General features: G+C 44.0%; 1 protein-coding gene and 1 pseudogene across 3 annotated transcripts in view; both read right to left on the bottom strand.

Moving 5' to 3' along the window:
- Positions 1-24,175, bottom strand: part of Tnrc6a (trinucleotide repeat containing adaptor 6A) — a 162,979-nt gene that overhangs the window by 138,408 nt on the left and 396 nt on the right. The window lies entirely within an intron of this gene.
- Positions 19,155-19,703, bottom strand: LOC127188866 (mitochondrial inner membrane protease subunit 1-like; annotated as a pseudogene).

Below are 24,175 nucleotides of genomic sequence, written 5' to 3'. Positions count from 1 at the left end.
AGTCCAAGTGGATTAAAGACCTCAACATAAAACCAGAGACACTAAATCAGTTAGAGGAAAAAGTGGGGAAGAGCCTGGAACACATTGGCACAGGAAACAACTTCCTGGACAGAACACCAGCAGCCCAGGCCTTAAGGTCCACAATTAACAAATACCACCTCATGAGGCTGAGAAGCTTCTGTAAGGCAGGAGACACTGTCAACAGAACAAAGCGACAGCCTACAGACTGAGAAAAGATCTTCACCAACCCTACATCTGACAGAGGTCTAATATCCAAAATATATAAAGAACTCAAGAAATTAAACATCACCAAACCAAATAACCCAATTGAGAAATGGGACTCAGAACTAAACAGAGTATTCTCAACAGAGGAATATCGAATGGCTGAGAAACACTTAAAGAAATGTTCAATGTCTTTAGTTGTGAGGGAAATGCAAATCAAAACAACTCTGAGATTCCATCTTACACCCATCAGAATGGCTAAGGTCAAAAACTCAAGTGATACCACCTGCTGGCGAGGATGTGTAGAAAGAGAAACATTCCTTCACTGCTGGTGGGATTGCAAACTTGTACAACCACTTTGGAAATCTATCTAGCACTATCTCAGAAAACTGGGAATAGGGCTTCCTCAAGACCCAGCTATTCCACTCCTTGGAATATATCCAGAAGATGCCCCAGCACACAGCAAGGACATATGCTCAACCGTGTTCATAGTGGCCTTATTCATAATAGCCAGAACATGGAAACAACCTAAATGTGCCTCAGTAAAGAAACTGTGGTACGTTTACACTATGGAATACTGCTCAGCTATTAAAAACAAGGAATTCCTGAAATTTTTGGACAAATGGATGGAATTAGAAAAGATCATAAGGAGTGAGTTAACTCAGAAGCAGAAAGCCTCACATGGTATATACTCACTTATAATAGGACACTAGCCCAAGGGACATGTCCCATGAAACTCTTCACTTACCAGGAAATTGGGATAGATGTGAGGACATTCTATTGGGACTCTAGGTGAGAGAGTATGTGAGAATGGGGAAATAGAAGAATCCAGAGGGGCCTAGAAACCTACAAGAAGAACATTATGACAGGCAGATCTGGGCCCAGGGGTTCTGCTCAAACTATGGCACCAACCAAAGACAATATGTGCAGTAAACATCGAACCCATACCCAGATCTAGCCAACAGACAGGACATTCTCCACAGTTGAGTGGAGAGCAGGAAAGGACTCTCACACAAACTCTGGAACCTCATATGTGACCATGTTCCCTTGATGGGGAGGCCCAGTGGCACTCAGAGGAAGGATAGCAGGCTATCAAGAAGAGACTTGATACCCTATGATCATATAGAGGGGGAGGAGGCCCCCCTCAGTCACAGACATAGGGAAGGGGAATAGGGTGAAAATGGGAGGGAGGGAGGAACGGGAGGATACAAGGGATGGGATAACATAGAGATGTATTATGAATAAATTAATAAAAAAGGACTGAATGAAATTTGTCTCATCTCTGAGTCCCTTTAAGCATGAAAACCCCTGTCTTTCTTGTTTCACAAGATAAATGTTCACAAAAACACTGAAAACAAATGGCCGGGGATACAGCTAGTTGGTAGAGTGTTTACCTTCCATCCATGAAGTCCTGGGTTCAATCTCTAGCACCAAATAATCTGGGTGTGCCCACACTTATAACACTAGCACTTGGGAGGAGGATCAGAAGTTCAAGGTCATCCTTGGCCACACAGTGAGTTCCAGGCAGCCTTGGCTATGTGAGATCCCACCCAAAGAAATAAAAAGACTAAAAAAACAAAACAAACCTAAACTTTGTAGTGGAAATATTGAAAATGTTTGTCAGTATTCTCTTTGTTTTGTTGCAGCAAAAGACGGAGGCTAGCAGCTCCTTCTGGCTATGCAAGGCTGTTCTGCTAGGCTGCACACCGGGCCAGCATTCCATTTGCAGAATCTCACGGTTCCCTTCCTTTCAGATCTCCGCAGTCTGGCATCTGCTGCCTCCGCCCCCATGATGTGGCTCCCAGCAATACCATCAAGATCCTGCAGTTGCCAAATTCAGCAGACAGTTTCCGTCCTCGTTTTACTTGCTTTCCTGATGCTAAATCCTAAAACCATTTGAATGTCTGCTGGGTGAGTTTGAGTTTATTAATCCTTATACAAGCACAAAGACAAAGGATTCATTAAAACTGGGGGCAATAATGCTAAAAAAAACAGCCAATGCTTCAGGTTTCTTTCAAGAAGACCATATCAAAAGAGATCAAATATGACACGCAACATTTAAGGGGCTGGAGAGATGGCTCAGTGGTTAAGCGCACTGCCTGCTCTTCCAAAGGACCTGGGTTCAATTCCCAGCACCCACACGGCAGCTCACAACTGTAACTCCAAGATCTGACACCCTCACACCAACGTGCACAAATTTAAATTAAATAAAGATATTAAAAAAAAAAAAAAAAAGGATTGCAGAGGCTCAGCCAGGCGTGGTGGCACATGCCTGTCATCCCAGCACTTCGGGGGTTCAGGCAGAAGGAACACCAGTGTGTGGTCAGCCTGCATAGCATGACGTCAACTCAATGGTAGAAGGGCAGCATGTCGCTCAGAGTGCTTGCACCGGAAGGGAAAAAGAGTCAGGGGTGGGATGATTGATTCCAAAAATTTATTCGTTTTAACATCATTTTAAAAAAGATTGGTTTTTACTTTATGTGTCTGGGTGTGCATGCTACCTATGGCCCGGAAGGCCAAAAGAGGGTTGGATTTCTTTTTGTTTTATTAGTTTGGTTGGTCTGTTTTTTTCAAGACAGGGTTTCTCTGTGTAGCTTTGGCTGTCCTGGACTCACTTGTAGATCAGGCTGGCCTCGAACTCACAGAGATCTTCCTGCCTTTGCCTCCTGGGATTACAGGCATGTGCCACTGATCCCAGCTGGGGCTGGATATCTTAAAGCCGAAGGTTGTGAACCATCTGTGCTGGGAGGCAAACTCAGGTCCTCTGGAAAAGCAGCAAGTGTGCTTCACCACTGAGGCAGATCCCCAGACCGAAGACTAATTTGTTTAGTCATTTACCTGTTTATACACACACACACACACACACACACACACCCCACTGGATACCTACAATGTGCCCAGTGTTACACAAGATGTTGAGGAGTAAGACAGATTCCTAATTAGGAACCCTACTGCCGTGTAACACTCATACAGAATGCATACATGCTATCTGTCTTCAGTCTGGTGAATGTTCACAAACAAACAAAACACACTGATTATTAGTAGCGCCTGAAGAAAGAAACAGTATGAGCAGCCTCCCAGAATGCTCTCTGGGTCTCCTTGCACGTCTGTGATCCTCTCAACAGGAGGCGCTTGCATTCTGTATCGTTGGAATAATATCCAGTGTTAGTGGTGAGTTTTGTGGACCCACATCCCTGTTACTATGGATTCCCTCTGCCTCTCTATTTGGGGACTTTCCACAGTAATCACATTCTCCCTCTCAGAAGCACTCCCCATTGCTTTGCTCTTTGTTGTTTGTTTGTTTGTTTGTTTGTTTGTTTGTTTTTGGAGACAGGGTTTCTTTGTGTAGCTTTGGTTGTCCTGGACTCGCTTGGTAGACCAGGCTGGCCTCGAATTCACAGTCATCTGCCTGCCTCTGCCTCCCGAGTGCTGGGATTTTGTTTGCAAGTGTGTTTGTCTATCATGTGCATGCCATCAGAGGTAAGAGGGCATGGGAACCTTTGGAACTGGAGTCACAGACGGTTGTGAGTCACCAGGTGGCAGTGCTAGGAAAGGAACCTGGGTCCTCTGCAAGAGCAGCGGTGATCTTAACCACTGAGCCACCTCCCCAGCCTTTCTTTGCTCCTTCTTAAAAAACATATTAGTTTGTTTGGTGTGTGTGTGTGTGTGTGTGTGTGTGTGTGTGTGTGTGTGTGTGTGTGTTGCACACATGTGGGTATGTGGATTATATGCCTATAATCTTATATAATCTCTGCCTTATTCCTTTAAGATAATGCCCCTCCATCATACACTTCGGTTGTAAGACGTAAAGAAATCAATCTGGAACTAATTTCTGGCTAAATGTCAGAGTGGTGGAGGCTGCTGTACATCCCACCTGGGGGAGAAAAGACATAAATGGCCCAGCACTGGACCCTGTATGCCATAACAGCAACCTTTCAGGAAATACGTGCGCACTAGCTCAATGGCAACATAAAGGCAATGGGGCAACCAACCGCTTTCTCATTGGTTTTAAGGTCTTCTCCATAGAAGGGAATTCATGATCCTATAAATATAATCAAAGCTCATACCTGGGGAGATAATAGGCTTTAAGGGAGATGAAGTCTACACTTTAATGGGGCTTAAAGTCCTTTGGAAGGGTTGATAGATTAACACAGAAGCCAAGCTATACACAATAGAATGAGTTGCTTTTTTTTTTCCCTGTTCTGGCATGGAATACAGGGCCTCTGTGGGTTAAATAGGTGTTCTACCATTGAGATAAGACCCCAGCTCTGTAATATCTTTTTTTTTTTTTTTTTTTTTAAGAAAGAAGCTGTGTGGGAGGGGGAAGGGGAGAGCTGGGAAGATGCTTACCAGCCCTTCAGCTCCCGTGTAGGAGGCAGGGGTGGGGTGGGTACCTGCAACCCTGATGCTGGTGGGGAATAGGCAGGCAGAGTCCTCGTGTGTGCTGGTTATTCAGTCTAGCTGAATTGTCGAGCTCCGGGATTAGTGAGAGATGTCTCAAAACACAATATGGAGAGCAACAGAGGAAGACACCCAGTATCGACCTCTGTCCTCTGCGCATATGCACACACACACATGCATAAACACACGAAAGTTCCAGAGCATTCATAAAGAAGCTGTTACTGTAGAGAAAATTAACCTGGTTATGGTGATAAGACACAAAGCAGGAGCTGGGGGGGGGGTGTGAGACTGAGGACCTCTTCAAAGAGATGGTACTCCAACCTACTCCTAAAATGCATGAAGGAACAAACCGCAGATAAGCAGCGCAGTTCAGACATGGGAAATAGGAGAGCGTGAGGACGTGGAGGCCAGAAAAGGCTTGGGACATTCGAGGCTCAGCTAGAACTTGTGTGTAGCTCAGTGGTAGAACACTCGTCTAGCACAAGGCACTAAATAGAATCCACAGCACTGAAAATAAAGACCAGCCAGGGAGCCACCATGGCTGAAACTTACAGGAGGGATGCCGAAAGTTAGTGATCCCAGCAGGGGTTAAGTCCTAGCAGGCTTGTAGAACACACGGAAGAGTATGGATTTCATTTTCGATGTGAAGCCAATAGAAGTTTTTTGTTTGTTTGTTTTTTGTTTTTTCAAGAGAGAGTTTCTCTGTGTAGCCTTGGCTGTCCTGGGACTCACTCTGTAGACCAGGCTGGCCTCGAACTCACAGAGCTCTATCTGCCTCTGCCCCCCAAGTGCTGGGATTAAAGGCGTGCACCACCAATGTCCGGCTCAATAGAGGATTTTTAAGTAAAGTTCTCAAATGATTTAATTTATGGTTTTAAATGACTGTGGGACTGCTGAGAGATGAACATTGAGGAGCAAGAGGAGGAGGGGGAGGAGTGGATGCAGACAGGAGACACAGCTAGGCCAAGTGGAAATAACATTAGCTTAGAAGAACATGGCGGCAGTATAAGCATGGATGGGTGAATGGCTAGGAGACGAGCTTGGCTTTGGTTTTAAGAAATGTTTCTGTATAGCTTAGACCACAGACTCCCAGTCCTCCTGCTATAGCCTCTCTAGTATTGAGATTGTAAGTGTGGTTTACTGCCTTAGAAATTTCTGGTAGAAGCTAGTTGGGAGACGGAGGTCACTGGAGGGTGGGAGCAAGTGGTAGAAAGTATCTTCTTTCTCCTTCCTGTCTTGGTCTCTCTCTGTTTCTGACCCACCATGAGGTAAATATGACTGTGCAACAGCCTTCTGTTACCATGACACCCTGCCCAAGCACATGGGAGCCAAAGCCCTGGCTGGAACCCCGTGAGACCATGAGGCAAACTAAGCCTTTCCTCCTATAAGTTGTTCTTTGTGTCACTGTTTAGTCACAGTGACCCAAACATGCAAAATAGGATGGGAGGCAAGAGGGAACCCCAGAAGCTGCAGTTGTCTGAGCTAAACACTTGGGCAGATGGCAATGACTTTCTTGAGTTGGTAAGGACAACAAGACTGAAAGCGTGGAGAAAGGAAAGGCTTGTTGAGGGGCTATGGAGAATTCTAGCTTGGATCTATAGAGTCTGGGATGCCTGACAAATGGGCAGAGAGAGATTCTAGAAGCGATCCAAGCCTCTGGTTGATATGAACGGACAGAAACCTTTGACACAAAGAGAGGATGTCAGTCCTAAGACACTGAGGCCTGAGGATGGCCCCTCAGGGTGCTTTGGTATTTGTGGGGAGTGGTGAGAGGAGTGGAAACAGAAGGACTGAGGAGAACCCAGAGGCAAAGTCAGAGTGGAAGGGCTTGCAAAGACTGTGAGTCACAAGCTGCTGAATGGCATCTAAGACTCAGCCACCAGACATGCACATGGAAGGCACTGGGCAGCCTTTACCAGGAGAAGTTTGTGGGGATCGGGACCCTGTTATTAGTGTGGGCAGCAGTCGTGGGCCCCAGGGCACGTGTAGAATTGTAGTTTCCATATGTCTAAATATCAGTGTTACCAAGCAAGCAAATAGCTGTTGTCCGTCTGCCTTGACAAATGAATATTCATCACAAGTATATTTAGAAGACAAGTTTCAAATCAATACGCCTTCAGTTCCACAGGGCCTCACCAGAATGGGCTGAATTAGCAAAGGCGGTCCCTGACTGTTCCTTCCTCTCCTCTCCTCATCTCTCTCTCTCTCTCTCTCTCTCTCTCTCTCTCTCTCTCTCTCTCTCTCTCTCTCTCTCTCTCTCTCATTTTATCTAAAATTCATCTACATATACTTCTCCAAGAACCAGCTCAGCAAACAGACATCTTTCAGGTATGAAAATACACGTATTGCCAGGGGGTGGTGGCCCATCCCTTTAATCCCAGCACTTGGGAGGCAGAGGCAGGTGGATCTGTATGAGTTCGAGGCCAGCCTGGTCTATAAAGCGAGTCCAGGACAGCCAAGACTACACAGAGAAACCGTGTCTCGTGTCTTGAAAAACCAAAAAAAAAAAAAAAGAAGAAGAGAAAGAAGAAGAAGAAGAAGAAGAAGAAGAAGAAGAAGAAGAAGAAGAAGAAGAAGAAGAAGAAGAAGAAGAAGAAGAAGAAGAAAAGAAGAAGAAGAAGAAGAAGAAGAAGAAGAAGAAGAAGAAGAAGAAGAAGAAGAAGAAGAAGAAGAAGAAGGGGAGGAGACACATACCACAGCCATGAGGTATGGGGCACATTGGTCCACAGTGGCTCTCAACCTTCCTAATGCTAGGCCTTTTGATATAGTTCGTCATGTTGTGGTGATCCCCAACTATAAAATTAGTTTGTTACTTCAAGACTATAATTATGCTACTGTTGTGAATCGCAATGTAAGTAGCTCATATGCAACCACCATGAACATGTTGTTCTACCCCCCCCCCAAGGGGTCGCGACCCACAGGTTGAGAAATACTGATTTAGGCCAACTTCAGAATTCTAGTCACCCTCAGTGAGATATGAAGATGCCCCTGTGTGATAGCACAGTGTACTGTTTACCTTGTGGGGAGAAGTGCGGCTGGAGGTGTCAGAGGACAGCAAGGGGCTCTCTATGGTAAGCTTCCAAGGACAATCTTAGAGCGTGTCAAAGCAGAGGAGAATAGGCAGGAAGGCGTAGAGCGCAAATGCAGACAGCTCTCTAGAGGAACGGACCTGTCATGGGCTAGCAGCGGGAGGGAGACGGTGATCCAGGGGATGGTTTGGGTTTATGTCGTTTCTTTGTTTGTTGTACTTTTTGGTTTTTTGTCCTTTCCTTTCTTTTTTCTTTCTTTCTTTCTTTCTTTCTTTCTTTAGAGACTGACTGGTCTCATGTATAGAAGAGGGTAGACTTGGACTCCAAGCTCTCTTGCTCAACCTCTCATGAGGTAGGACTACAGGCATGTGTCACTGCAGCAGAATAGGTTTGGTTTTGTTTGTTTGTTTCTGTTTGGTTTGGTTTGTTTGTTTGTTTGTTGAGACATGGTTTCTGCATGTAGACCTAGTTGACCTGGAACTCTGTAGTCCAGGCTGGTGTCAAACTCAGAGATTCTCCTGCCTCTGGTTCCCATGTGTTGGGATTAAAGGGGTATTTTTAAAGACAGAGCTTCTGGGTGCCAGTGGATATCACCCTGTGGAGAGAGGAGCTAATGAATAGAACAGAGTAGACTATTAGGAACAAGATACTTGAGCAAGCAGAGGAAGAGAGTGCAGCCCAAGGCTAAGGTGAAGAAGTTGGCCTATAGAGAACATGCGGGTGGGGGTGGGGGGAGGGTGGGGGTGGGGTGGGGTGGGGTTGGGGTGAGGGGGTGTTGGAGAGCCAGCTCCGACCTCCACATGCAGGAAGAGTGGCAACAGGAGAGCAGTCTCCCACGTGCAGCTGTTAGCTGACTAGTTCCGGAGAGCTGAAGGGGGCAGGGCTTGGAGTGAAAGAGTGATGATCTGAGATGTGTTGTCCCTCCTGGTGGCATACACTTGTAATCCATGGAAGGCTATGACAGTGCAGCACCCTGGGCTTGACGCCAGCCTGGGACACCTACCAAGCTCAAGGCAACCTGGGCTACATAGCAAGACAGGGAGGGTGGGACCAAACGGGAAGATGCAAGTGAGGGGATAACAATTGGGATGTGACCCGAATAAATTATAACACAAAATAATAAAGAAAACAAAGGCATACATACTTCTGATTTAATTAAAAATGTTTAGGAGAATTTAATTGATTTAGAGTGAAACAGAATGTTTTAAAACTTTCAGGTTAGTAATTACAGACTCCTTAGGTTTGCAAATTGTGTTTAAGCGTTTAGCAGTTATCTGTTGAATTGTTGGCTTTGTCAGCTATCTGAAACACTTAAGAGTCTTAAATTTGTAATCAAAGTTAAAATGCTAATGCTAGGGAGATATTTATTAACCAAGTTTGTAAAGGATGTTAATATTTAGGAGAATCAACTATACACAAGAACAAATACAAAGTTGTTAGCTTTAGGGCTGGAGAGATGGCTCAGAGGTTAAGAGCACTGACTGCTCTTCCAAAGGTCATGAGTTCAATTCCCAGCAACCACATGTTGGCTCACAGCCATCTATAATGAGATTTGTATACATAATAAATAAATAAACCTTTTTTTAAAAAAGTTGTTAGCTTTAGACAAGACAAGTTGAATTTATTAGTGCAACAGTGGAGTCTAGGAATGGTGTGAGAAGCCTAGGAGTGACCGGGGTTTTCAATCATGATTTTAATAAAGTGAGCATGGGTTAGAGTGACTGTGAGCATATCTGTCTGCAGCCTGAGGCTCAGTGGCAAATAAGAACAGCCATGCCGAGCTGGAGAGACAGCTCAGAGGTTAAGAGCATTGGCTGCTCTTCCAAAGGTCCTGAGTTCAATTCACAGCAACCACATGGTGGCTCACAACCATCTATAATGAGATCTGGTGCTCTCTTCTGGCATGCAGGTGTAAATGCAGATAGAACACTGTATAAATAATAAATAAATTAATCTTAAAAAAAAAAAAAAAAAAAGAACAACCATGTCTGTTGTCTGAAAGACTCCTTCTATGCCAGTCTCAAGATTTCACTTTCTGCATTTTGGTGTTTACTCCTCACAGTCCCCCCACATTTCACCAAAGTAACAAAAAAAGTATGCTAATATCTATATATACTTATTTAAACATGTTTTTTTCCTTTTTTGGTTTTTGTTTTTTCGACACAGGGTTTCTCTGTGTAGCCTTGGCTGTCCTGGACTCACTTTGTAGACCAGGCTGGCCTTGAACTCACAGCGATCCGCCTGCCTCTGCCTCCCGAGTGCTGGGATTAAAGACGTACAAGGCGTACGCCACCACACCCGACTCCATGGCTAATTTTTGAACAAAGGAATATATAATTTGCTTGGGGAAAGTCTCTGAACTTGAAGATTGGCAAGACTCTTTTTTCCCCTCTATTTATGTGTGCATTAGTGTGTGTGTGTGTGTGTGTGTGTGTGTACACGAATGTAAGCACTATGGCACATGAATGGAGGTCAAAGGACACCTTCAGGACTAATAACTGTAAAGGGGTTAAATCTCTTCATGAAAAGAACTCTCACCTGGTGAAAGAGTTATGAGAGAATGGAGAAACAGAAGGACCCAGAGGTCCATGAACCCTACAAGAAGACCATCAAGGATCTGGACCCAGGGGGTCCTTCACAAACTACTGTACCAACCAAGGACAACACATGCAGTAAACCTAGACCCCCTATCCAGATCTAGCCAATAGACAGCGCATTCTCCACAGTTGTGTAGAGGGCCGGGACTGCCTCTGACATGAACTCTGGCACCCCCTATTTGACCACTTCCCCTTGGTGGGGAGGCCCAGTGGCACGCAGAGGAAGGGGAAGCAGGCTATCCGGATGAGACCTGATAGGCTGTGGTCATATGGTGGGAGAAGAGGACCCCTCTGTCACAGACCTAGGGAAGGGGAGTAGGGTGAAAGAGGGAGAGAGGGGGGAATGGGAAGATACAAATGAGGAGATAACAATTGAGATGTAATCTGAATAAATTATTTTTAAAAAATGAACTCAAGTGACACTACTGAGATTCAAGTTTCATCTTTTAGGTCCCTTACCTCAGCATCATCTCTTTTCAATTTTCCATGGCTTCAAGATTTTCACAGTAGCAGTGTCCTTGAAACCTCTTAAGTTCATGTCAAGGGGGAAAGAATCTTTGAATTTGTCTCTAACCTCTGCGGGCACCTGCACTCATGTGCACATACCTGCATGCAGATACATGTCTACACATAATTAAAAATGATAACACAGAGCCGGGCGTGGTGGCGCACCCCTTTAATCCCAGCACTCGGGAGGCAGAGGCAGGCGGATCGCTGTGAGTTTGAGGCCAGCCTGGTCTACAAAGTGAGTCCAGGATGGCCAAGGCTACACAGAGAAACCCTGTCTCGAAAAAAACCAAAAAAAAAAAAAAAAAAAAAAAAAAGATTAACACATTTTAAAAATTATATATATAGAATAGTGGAGATAAATCCAGGGCTGAGAGTGGTTACTGCTCTCTCAGTTGTAGTTCCTATCCTACTTCTGGCAGCCTGTAACTGATGTCCTCACCTGGCTTCCACAGGTACCTGTATACCTGTGGTGCACACACATGCACATAAAAATAAAATAAAAATTTAAATATTTGTAAAAATTATATTTAGGCCTGAGGAGGTAGCTAAGTGGGCAAAGTGCTTGCTGTGCATGTATAAGGACTGGGGTTTGGATCTGTAGCACAAATGTAATGCCAGGTGGGTGTGGCAACTTCCCCATCCTCTCAGCATCTGGCAGGCAGAGGTTCCCACAGCAAGCTGGCTAGCTAGACTAGCCAGGTCAGTGAACTTTGGGATAGAGAGACCTTGTCTTAGTATGTACGTTGGTTAGTGAACAAAGAGGACACTTAATGTTAACCTCTGGCCTCTACACACATGCCCACACACACACGTGTGTATGTGTGTGTGTGTCTGTTTATACCTATCTTTGTCTTTCGGTGTCTATGTCTGGGCTAATGGTAGATCTCATTAATTTTTTTCCTGTTAAATTTAAATGTATTAACAACGATTTGCTTTTAAGTGAGGAATCAAATGTTCAGTGGCCCCATCAGTTTGGCTCCATAGCGACCTGGAAATAGTGCTGAGGTTCCACGGAAGACTACATTTCATTAGCAGCTCAGGACATGCCCCACTCCGAGGCTGAAAGGTTAGATATTTTAACTAGGCAGATAGCTAGCTGCAAATAAGTTTCTAGTGCGTGTTCATCCCCGGAAAGAACTTCTTCACATTTCCCCCGCATTTTGTACGATTCTTAAACACATCCTCTAGTATGACAAATAACAAGTCTTTTCGTTGCTCAAGGATGAAGAAACTGAGTGTGAGGAAATTGTCTGGACCGCTGCCCAAGCCTCCTGCACTGAGTTCAATTTCCCGGTGTCTTATTCTCAGTACTGAGTGTCCTATTATGCCAGTTTGTCTTTCCAAGCCGCTGACCACAGCATGTTGACACACCACTTGAAATCAGAGATAACATTTCTTCCTGTCTCTGGCAATGACAAGGGACAGGCCTGTGATTTTCTTTTTAGCACTGTTAATGCTACACAAAACTCGTAACACCTCTTTCCTTTCAATTATTCTCATGAGTATTGTCCCCCACTGGACAGCTAATGTGCGTTCCTGTGAAAAGGCATGAGTCACACCACACATTTTTTTTCCCCACGGAATACATGCAAAAGGCACACCCTCTGTGGAGGTGGGAAGTGTTAACCATCTCCACCGTCTTCAATGCCTGCGTAAAACCAGGCTGTGGACTTTTAACAGAAGTCGTCTCTTGCAAGCATAGCACTAGGCAGTTTAGCACTCAGATCGGTCTGGTTTTGAGTAGTCAAAGGAGGTCAAGTGCATCCTTGCCTTCATGACCTTCGGTTTACCACCCTCCCTCTCTCTCTGAGCCGCTGACCAGATAGCTTGTAGAGGGCCAATGAGATGCCCTCAAATGCAACCTCCAGGGATCATGTGTGTTGTACATGTAGAGCACACGCATGTTGAGTGTGCATGTCCATGTGTCTATATGCAGAGGCTGAAGTAGGATGGCAGATGCCTTCTGCTGTTCTCTGTGTTATTTCCTTGAAACAGACTCTCACTGAGTCAGATTGCCAGCTAGGTCACACTGGCTTTGCGGCACGCTCTGGGAATCAACCTGACTCCGCCTCCCTCCCAGTGCTGGGGTTACAGACACAGGCAGCCATGCCTGGCTTTTATAACATGGGTGCTGGGGTTTTTGCTTTCTCAAGACAGGGTTTCTCTGTCTAGTCCTGGCTGTCCTGGAACTCTCTTTGTAGACCAGGCTGGCCTGCAACTCACAGAGATCCACCTGCCTCTGCCTCCTGAGTGCTGGGATTAAAGATGTGTGCTACCATGCCTGGCTTGAGATAGGATCTTACTATGTTGCCAGGCTTGCCTTGAGCTCACTCTGCAGCCAGGCAGGCCTCAAGTTGCACTTTTCCTGCTTTGATCCTCCAAAATGTTGGAATTTCAGAGCTGTGCCACCAGGCCCCACTCTGGGTCTTTCTCATACGTACTACATGAAATGTGATTTGTCACTACCAGTGGCTTCTCATAGAGGACACAGTGCTGGCTCCTGGTTTGATGACCATTCTGTTTGGCCTCTGCCAAAAATAACCCGACCCCTACGATTTGCTTTCTCTCCCAGTATTTTTTTTTTAAGATTTGTTTATTTATTATGTATACAGTGTTCTGCCTGCATGTACACCTGCAGGCCAGATCTCATTATAGGTGGTTGTGAGCCACCATGTGGCTGCTGGGCATTGAACTCAGGACCTTTGGGAGAGCAGCCAGTGCTCTTAACCTCTGAGCCATCTCTCCAGCACACTCTGTCCCAGTATTTTTTGTTGGTTTGTTTTGACTTTGGTTTTTCAAGACAGGGTCCTTCTACGTAGCCCAGGCTAGCCTACTAACCCCAATCCTCCGGCCTTGCCCTCCTGAGTGCTGGGATCACAGTTGTGTGGACTTGCTGACTCTCCTAGCTCTGTGTATCACTAACCTTTGAGAGGAGTATGCTTCAACTGACTTTGCTGGGGTTTATGTGTGTGGAGGGTGTGTGTGTGTGTGTGTGTGTGTGTGCGCACGCGCACTTATATGTGAGGGTGGGTGTTTGCCATGGTGCACATGTGGAGGTCAGAGGGCAACCTCTGGTGTCTGTTTGAGGTGGGGTCACTTCTGTGTAAGGCACGCTCGCTGGCCAGCCTTCCTGGGGCCTCTCTTGTCTCTGCTCCCATCTCACTACAGGAGACTTGAAACGTAGATGCATGGTTATCACATTCACCTCAATGGGGCTCTGAAGATGTGAACTCTGCTCTCATGCTTTACAGCAGATGCTTTTATCCACTGGGCCACCCCCAGCTGAATCCCAACCCCGTATAAAATACCCAGAGTATTTTTTTTTTTTTTTTGAAACAGGGTCTCCTATGCAGCCCTGGCTGGCCTGGAACTCATAATGATCTGCCAGTCTCTGCCTCCAGAGTACTGAAATTAAAGGCATGTGCTCACCACGCCCTGCCTTTCAGTTAAAAATACATTATGGGGACCGTGAGATGGTCCAGCAGCTAAAGACACTTTCCACCAAGACTGACCTGAGTTACCCTCTAAGACCCACATGGTAGATGGAGAGAGAACTCCCACAGGTTCTCCTCTGACCTCTGCAAGGGCATTGTGGCATATATAAGCCTCCACACACATACACACACACACACACACACACACACACACAAATAAATATGTAATAAAGATAAAATAATTAAATTGTTCTTTAAATTTGAGTGATTAGTAAACTTTGAAAACAACACTTTTTCTCTCAAGTCCAGGGATGACTCCACAGCTTTGACCACACTGGGAAGCTCTGGACCACTGGGCTCCAACTCTGGCTTATTTTTCATGAGGCTGACTGAACACTGGTTGGTCACACAGGTAATTCCATTTTGGAAATGATGTGAAATCTCTGGCCGAGTCATGCAGCTACCTGACAAAGTTGCTAATGGAAGATACAGTGCAGACAATCTCTTGCTCAGCGAAATCCAATTTCCAGATCTCTGCAGCCACGTTTCCCATTCACACGTTCCCTGCCAGCTGCTCTGGTGAAATCATCACATCACAGACGAGCTGCAAGTCCTGTTCTCTCATTAAGCTTCTGCGGCAATGGTTGGAACTATTTTTATCATTTGCTTTTACACTCCAGTGAACCACATTTTAGTCATTAATCTATTTTTGTTAATCAGAGCCACAACACAACATAGTAGTAACAAAAAGCAAATTTTACATGAATAAACAGCGTTATGCAAATGGAGAGCGAAGCTAGGTTGTGTCCTAACTGAATTCCAGCTATACACTGTTATAGATTGGCCATCTTGGACCTGGTTAGCAGCAGAACCTAGTAAGTTTTTTTGTTGGCCATTGCAAACTTACAAAGTGCTTAAGCAGGTTATTTTTTCACTACTTTTTGCCACCGAAACTGCAAAACTACATAACTATTTTACAGTCATATTGATCCTATTCTAGAAATACTGACTTAAAAGATAAAAGTCCAGAGCTGGGGCTGGAGAGATGGCTCAGAGGTTAAGAGCACTGACTACTCTTCCAGAGGTCCTGAGTTCAATCCCAGCAACCATATGGTGGGTCCTAACCATTTATAATGTGATCTAATGCCCTCTTCTGGTGGGCAGGTGTATATGCAGGCAGAGCACTGTATACATTAAAAAAAAAAAAAAAAAGTCAGGAGCTGAGGGATGGCTCAGTTAGTCAAGCCCTTGTTGTATATGTCAAGAAAACCTCAGTTCAACTCCCAGACCCATGTAAGAAGCTGCTATCGCGGCACACACCTGTACCCTCAGCACTAGTGATGTAGAAGGCGGAAAGGGGCTCATGCAGAGATCGGAGGACAAGTTCCTAGAGTTATTCTTTCCTTCCTCCACCTGCGTCCCTCAGGCTAACTCAAATCCTCATTCTTGGTGGTAGGCACTCTTATGTGCTGAGCCATCTGGTCGACCCTGTTTTGAACTCTTAGAGCTGGGGGAGCTGGCCTTCCTCCTACCCTGTTTCTCTAACGTCTTCATCCCTCTTCCTGTTTCTTTCTCTCTCTTTTCCTTCCGTCCATGTTTTGTCTCGTTTCTTACAGATTATCCCTGCAAGGCCATGTGATGACACATGATCTGCTCTGTCTAGAGAACTGACCTTCTACCTCTGTGGCTACTCTGTCCCCTATATCTGGAACATTTTTTCAGCTGTTTCTCTTTTATCATGCTGTGGACTTCAACACACCCTTTATCATCCAGTTTGAGAGCTGTCTCTGCCAAGGCACATCTGCGGTTGTTACCTAGGCTGCAATAGCAGCCTAGATTTCATTTCTTTTCTTTCTCTATACAAAAATGTGAAAATGTCTAGAGTGACAGCTGAGTTATTAAGAATCCCAATAAAACAGAAGTGAATCTGCTCTGCTCTCTGACTGTTCCCTAGCCTCTCATTACTCCGCTCTGCTCATTGACGTATGCCTCAATGAATAGGCAATTCCTTACCGTCTAATGCTCTTCTCAGGCAGTAGGGGAACAGAATTAACTCCATTAGAGTTGCTAGTTAACTTCATGAGACAAAAAGGATATATTCTGTTTTACCCTCTCCAGCTTACTTATTGAGAGTGAGACCCACAACAACAGGGGAAGTTTCTAAATTCCCTAACTCCAAACCATAGAGTATTGCTTATAAAGCAAACAAAACACAATCCTATCACCGTGACAAGACTGTTACTTTTTTTTTCTTTTTTTCTTTCTTTTCTTTCTTTCTTCTTTTTTGCTTTGCTTGGGTCTTTTGTTTGTTTTGGTTTTTTTGTGTTTGTTTGTTTGTTTGTTTGTTTTGAGGCAGGGTTTCTTCATGTAGTTCTGGCTGTCCTGGAACTCACTCTGTACCAGGCTGCCATCAAACTTACTGAGATCCACCAGCTTCTGCCTCCTGAGTGCTGGGATTAAAGGTGTGTACCACCACCGCCCAGCAACAAGACTGTTTCTTTAGCTCTGATGATAATTAAGAAGCCTTTGGGGGTTGGGGTGGGCTAAGAAGATGGCTTAGTGGTTAAGTATCCACTTGGTGCTCTTTTAGAGTACCAGGGTTCAATTCCCAGCACACACATGGTAATTCACAACTGTCCGTAACTCCAGTCCCAGGGGATCTGATGCCCTCATCAGGATTCCAGGGGCATTGCATGAATATGGTGCACATACATACGTGCAGACAAAACTTCTACACATGGCATAAAAACAAATAAACCTTGATTTTTAAAAAAGAAGACTTTAAGAATGGGCTGTTGTTCAGTGGCAGAATTCTTGCCTAGCATGCATAGGCTCTTGGTTCTAGCTCCAGTGCTAGGAAACAAAAAAATAAATAATTAAATCTATCAGCCAATCAGTTATATTCTCTCTGAAGAGAAAGTAGTGATTTAGCACAGTGGACTCCAAACTTGTTTGAGTCAATTCACCAATCTACATTTTGAACCTGAACAAATGTGTTTATTTACGGTGCATATTTGTGTACCACTCAGCAATATTCAGTATACTGCAAGCCATCATGAAATATAAAATACACCAAGGCCCATGGACCATGCAGAAGAAGGGTGGGGGAGGAACGTTCAAAGAGCCATAGGTTGGAAAGGACTAGAGTGGACTAGCAGCTTCATGACAGGCCCTCCTCACTCATGAACTCACAGCAACTATGGTTGATGGCACAAGACCTGCACAAAATCAGGTCAGCCAGCCTTCCTTCCCTGGGGGGGGGGGAGGAGAGGACTCAGGAGACCCCACCTCTGAGTGAGAAGGTATGGACAGCTGATGGCTTCTGAGGGAAGAAAAATCAGTTTTCTTTAAGAGTGTGGCTCTTACTAGGTCAGCCATGCTACAGTGGGAGACCCCACATGAATATATGAGCATCACAAACTAGACCTAGTAGATCATTAAAAAGAAAAAAGCAGACACAAAATCGGAAGGGTATGAAGAGGTGGGGGTGGATCTGGGAGGAGTTAGGGGAGAGAGTGGGGGGTATGATCAAAATACATTATATGAAATTTTCAACGAATAAAATATTAACTAAAAATAATGATGACCACACATACGATTATATAAATAATAGAGCAATTCCATTATTTTCCTTCCTTGCCCCAGTGGATCATGTCTGGCACCTGTTGAGTGTATTTTCATCTGTCATGTATTGGACATCGTATCCGGTATCCACAGAATCATCTGTCTCACTTACTTGATCATTTAACCACCTGGAGCCTCAGCTGCTTCCCCAGCCAGATGGGAATAATACCTGTGTGTCAGGACATTGTGTGTGTGTGTGGGGGGGGGGGTAAAGTCACGCATTCAACCAATAACTAGGGCTGGGGACGATAGAGCAGTTCCTAGCATGAACCACAGTGAGTAACACAGAAAACAGACAAAACAACCAAATTGCTACCAAGGGCTATTGTGGGATGTCTAACCCGTGGGCTGGGAGGATTTCCCAGTGGGGAAAGCACTCTCTGAGCAAGCATAAGAACCTGGAGTTAGGAGTTCAAGGCCAGCCTGGTCTACAAAGTGAGTCTAGGATAGCCAAGGCTACACAGAGAAACCCTATCTTGAAAAAAAAGACAAAACAAAACAAAACAGAAACAAAAAGAATCTAAATTTGGACCCTCAGTGACTACATAAGAAGTCAGGGCCACGGTTTAAGCCCAGTACTAGAAAACGAAGACAGGGGGATCCCAAGGGCTGGCTGACCAACAAGTCTAGTCATCGGCATTAGTGGCTGGCACTTGCAAAGTGCTTAACAAGAGCTTTCCATAATTTTTTCTGTCTTTCTTTTTTATTTATTTATTTTTTTTTAATTTAATTTTTATTTATTTTTTTTTTTTAGCAAGGTTTCTCTTGTACTCGCTTTGTAGACCAGGCTGGCTTCGAACTCACAGAGATCCACCTGCCTCTGCCTCTCGAGTGCTGGGATTAAAAGTGTGCACCACCATGCCGAGCATCCTTAGTTATTTCTAACAGATGAGCCCAGTCAGATCCTTTACTACAGCATGAACACAGAGAAGAACTAACGCCTAAGCACATCTCCTGAACTGACCACAGAACAGTCGGAGGGAGTTTCATCTTCTCAGCAGGCACATCTGAAGAACAGAGGAGTAACGGCACAGCAAGGGGAAGACAGGCTCGGGGCCACACATCCCGTGTGGAAACCAGGTGACCTTTTGCTAATGGTACACTGTCTCATAGGAATGATTGCACACATTTATCACATCAATGTAACTGTTCCTTGTTATCAGTGAGGGAGGCACGTCAGGCCTTTACCCCAGATCCCCAGATCTGCAAATGCTGAAATCCAGGACATAAAATGGCACAGCATTTTCCTTTTTATTCTTCCTTCCTTCCTTTCTTTTTTTTCTTTTTCTTTTTCTTTTTTTTTTTTAATAGTAAATAGTTTATTAAAAGTTCATGGTTTCAAGTGCAGTAATAAATTCATTTGAATAGAAGACAATAATCAAGTCAAAAAGTAAATGCTTGCTAATCAGAAAATCTGTGGCCATTTGGGCTGTCATATAGAAATCCAAGGTCACTGAAAGGCCAAATCTGTCCTCTTATTAGTCTAGATTTCCAGATTGTGTATAGGTCCCCAGTACCTGGAATCTATAGAATTCTTTAAGTTATCACCTTCTAACCAAACATGACTACCCTTCTGAAAGACATCAGATGGGCTAGTGGGGAGAATTTTGTCCCCTTCCAAAGCAATTACTCTTTTACAAATGTTTGATTTTGGATCACTTTGGGCTTTTTGCAATTTACAATGTCACCTCTTTGGATGCCATAAAAAATGCTGGCTAAGATTTTCTGCCAAGACAACATCTGGATTTTGAATTGTGGGTTCCAATGACTGTCCAGAATACATTACAATGCCACCAACGTATTAAAAGCACGATGACCTATACAGCCATATCCTGAGTGGTATAGCCAGCAAGCTGAATGGCCTTTCCCAGAACACCACGAAGCATAGTTCCATGTTGGCCCTGCCACTACCGGCCTTGTAGCCCAAGCAGGCTTTGAATCTGCACATTTCTTCCTTTCACTTCCCAAGTAGCTGGGATTACAAACTTGTGCCTTCAAGGCTGTCCTTCAAAAATGTCTAATTCCACCACAGATCTGTTCTACAAATCCCTCAACTTTAGGGTAGGTTTCCAGGAAAACCCAGGTCAAAGCGCAAGCAAGTCATCCACGATTGCAGATTCCTGCAGCCTCCAAAACCAACAGAAGCTCCTCACCCAGGATTCAGGTGGACCCAGTTGCCACAGCGTTTTCACATAAGCTATGAAGGTATTTCTGTGCGTTTTATTTTTTGTTTCTGTTCTTGATGATGCAAGGGCTTCACTATGTAGCCCAGGCTGACCTGGAACTCCCAATCCCCCTGCCTCAACATCCTGAGTGCTGGGATTACAAGTGTACACCACATCTGGGTTCATAGATCTTCTGAGACTACGTAATGAACCATGGCACACAGAGGCTTTAGGAAACAGTGAGTCAGGACGAGGAGGTAGTTCTGCACATAGAGAGTTTTGCACCAAGCTTGATGACTTGAGTTCAGTTCCCACGAGTCAGATGGTAGAAGGGAAAACCAACTCTTAAATTGATTTTTAAAAAAGAACCATTGGCCAGGTGGTGGTGGCACATGCCTTCAACCCCTGCACTTGGGAGGCAGAAGCAGGCAGATCTCTGTGAGTTCGAGGCCAGCCTGGTCTACAAAGAGAGTTCCAGGACAGGCAAGGCTACACAGAGAAACCCTGTCTCTGGGGGGGGGGGGCGGGAAAGAACCATTGATGTACATGCATGGTGAATAGACATACTTGCAGGCAAAACACATCCTTAGAATAAAATAAATAAAAATCAGAAAAAACCCTACTGGGTTAACATACCATAAGGATCAAAAGATACATCTTTCTACAATCATAGAAATAATATGTAATATAAAACATCTTTCTGCCAAGTGGTAGTGGTGCACACTTTTAATCCCAGCACTCAGGAGGCAGAGGCAGGAGAATCGCTGTTTGTTTGAGGCCAGCCTGGTCTACAAAGTGAGTCTAGGATAGCCAAGGCTACACAGAGAAACCCTGTCTCGAAAAACCAAAAAAAAAAGATTTTTTGTGTGTTTGTATTCTCTAAATGGTGAGAAATATGATAACATCTTTCTAAAATTATAGGGATAATATACAAAATATTAATTATATGACAAAAATTCTTATAGACATATGCAATACATATATAAAACTTGGAATCATGGGACTGGAGAGGCGGCTGCTCTTCCAGATGACCAGGGTACAATTCCCAGCATCCACCTGGCAGGTCACAAGGGTCACAAGCACCGGGAGTGCCAGGTCCAGGCCATCAGATGCCCTTTAATATGCTCCCTGGGCATTACATGTATTTAGTACACATATATAAGCAGGCAAAACACCCGTACACATATATAAGCAGGCAAAACACCCGTACACAAAAAGAACAAAATAAAAACATTAAAAAAGAAAACTTTGAATGACCCAATTTCCAAAATACATTGTTTTAAAAGTACACATGGAAAATTTACCCAAAATTATCATGTCAAAATTAAATTCATATTAAAAAATGAAACCATAGGGCATGCTCTCTGACAACAGTCAACAGTAAAAACAAGAAGAGAACTAACTCCCTTCATGTTTTAGGAGGAATATGTTGTAAATAATTTTCCTGGTGGAAATGATAAGGTGTTTTTTGTTTGGTTGGTTTTGGTTATTCGAGACAGGGTTTCTCTATGTTATCTTGGCTGGCCTAGACTCGCATTGTAGATCAGGCTGGCCTCGAACTCACAGCGATCCGATTGTCTCTGCCTCCTGAGTGCTGGGATTAAAGGTATGCACCATCATGCCTGACTAAGATATTCTTAAATCAAGATAATAAAAATATTACATGCCAGAGCCATGCTAAGAGCTCTATATGTCTATACCAGAAAGAAGAAAAGCTGAAAGAATCAAAGATCCAAGAACTCATAGCAAGAAGTTTTAAAAGAAAATAGTAAATTAAACTCAAAGAAGCCAAGCATGGTGGTATACATCTTTAATCCTAGCACTCAGGCGGCAGAGGCATACAGATATCTGTGAATTCGAGGCCAACCTGGTCTCAACAGTGAGACCATGTCTCAAAACAAACAAACAAACAAACAAACAGCAAAAAAGTAAACAAACAAAAAGCAAAAACCTCAAAGAGCTAGAAGGAATTATTAACACCAAGAAATTACTAAACTAGAAAGCAAACATATAATAAACAGAATGGACAAAATCAAGAGCAAGTCCTCTTTTTTATTTTTATTTTTGCCTATTTTTGTCACCTATTACTATGTGTGTCTGGTGTGTGAGTATGTGTATGTGTGCACGTCACGGACAAAAGTGGAGGGCAGGGCGCAGCTTGCAGGGGTCAGACTCAGGTGCCTGTGCCTTCACTAACCGGCTCATCATGCCAGCGCAAGAATAGGTTCTTTGACAAAAAACAAATTTTGTTCTAAGAATAAAGTATAATGAAATCAATTCTTGACAATTTAATTTTTAAAAGTTGGTTCTTTGGACAACTTAAGGAAAAATGGGTAAATGCTTTGTAAAAAAAACTGATGAAATAAAAATGCAGAATAGATAAAAAGGACACTAAAGCCTATATGTACCGAAAAATAATAAAATATTACTATAACACTATGAAAATAAAATTGATAATTACAACTTGATGGGCAAATGCCCAGGAAAGAAAAAAACCAACTTACCAAAACAGGGAGAAATTAAGGGTCCCACATCTACTAAAAACAGTGAATGCATATTTGTAACTTTTCTGTGAAGCGAACTCTAAATCCTAATCCCTTCACTAACAAATTGATTTCTTTGTAAAGATTTACTTATTTTAACCTTACGTGTATGCACAAGAGCCTGTGTAAGTATGTGTGCGACATGTGCAGGTGGCATCGTGCAGAGGCCAGAAAGGTGTGTCAATCACCTAGAACTGGAGTTGCAGGCAGTCGTGAGACAGTGTGGGCATTGGGAACCAAGGTCTGGTCCTCTCCAGTCTCTATTAACCGCCGAGCCATCTCTCTAGCCCCCTTGACTAGAAAAGTCTGTTCAGGGACGTGCCCAAGGAAGAAACCTATTAACCCAGCCCAAACTCCTTCAAGGAAACTCTAAGACAACGAGAAATCATCCAAATCCATTTTCTCAGTGTGGCACAAGCCTCATCCCAAAACCAGTAAGATAGGAGAGAAATTATAGGAATATTCCTCTCCTTAACAAAGACTTAGCCGGGTATGGTGGCACTCACCTTTAATCCCAGCAGTCGGGAGGCAGAGGCAGGAGAATTGCTGTGAGTTCGAGGCCAGCCTGGTCTACAAAGCAAGTCTAGGACAGCCAAGATAACATAGAGAAACCCTGTCTCAAAAACAAACAAAAAACAAAAATAAATAAATAAATAAATAAAACAAAAACAAAACAAAACAAAAAACAAAGACTAAAGTAATATATACTCGTAGACCAATTCAAATCTAGAAATATAATACAGATAAGCCAAATCCAGTTACACAAAAGGATGCTACGTGATCATGGTAAAGCAGACACCACCTAGGGAACTCCCGCCTAGCGTGTGAGAGTTAAGCATCACTCACTCCCCTAGAAGAGCAAAGTAGAGAAATCATGTTAGGGTTTCAAAGACAAATAAAAACCACTTGATGAAACAAACACCAACACCAACCACAAAAACCTTTTTAAAAAGCTCAGAACAAGTGAGGAACTTTCTTCATCTGACAAGAAACAAAACTCCTTACAACAACCGGACCCTTGGGTATCCATGTCACCTAACTGCAGAATGCTGGGGTCTTTGCCTTTGAGGTCAGGAGACAACGATAATTGGTTCTTTTTCTGTCATTTTATCAGAAGCCCCAGCTGGTACAAGGAACCAAGAGAAAAGGAGATTAAAAGGTGTAGGAACTGCAAAGGGACAGCAGCCCCTGGCAGAAAGCAGTTTGCTTCTCTCTTGCAGAGCTGAACGGATGCATGTTCTATGACCCGGGACTTTTCCCTGTGCACACACAGCCTGGAGACATCCCTGCACAGGTACGCCACGAAACACGCACTCGAATATGCACAGTAGCACTGTCATAAGGGCAGGAAACTGGGGAAACATAGCAAATGCCAATCGAGAGCAGATGATCAGTCTGTCACTGGCAGAAATGAATGGAATTTACAGCTACTCTCTCCAACATGGGCAAACCTCACAAAATAGTAAGCAGGGAGCCAGAAGAACACCCAGTCGGAGCTGCACTCACAAAAGGTTGAAAGGCGTTAAATAAGCTGTTCCTTAGGAATACACGTGGGTGATACAACTACAAAGAAGGCAGGCGTGTTATTGCACATTTCAAATCAAAGCAGCTGCTAGGGAGGATGGTGAGACACTGTCGGGGAGCTGCCGG

This window comes from Acomys russatus, chromosome 5 (genome assembly GCF_903995435.1).
Source record: "Acomys russatus chromosome 5, mAcoRus1.1, whole genome shotgun sequence".
Taxonomy (NCBI): Eukaryota; Metazoa; Chordata; class Mammalia; order Rodentia; family Muridae; genus Acomys; species Acomys russatus.
Note: the sequence above shows the minus strand (reverse complement) of the source record. Positions and strands in the feature narration are given on the sequence as shown.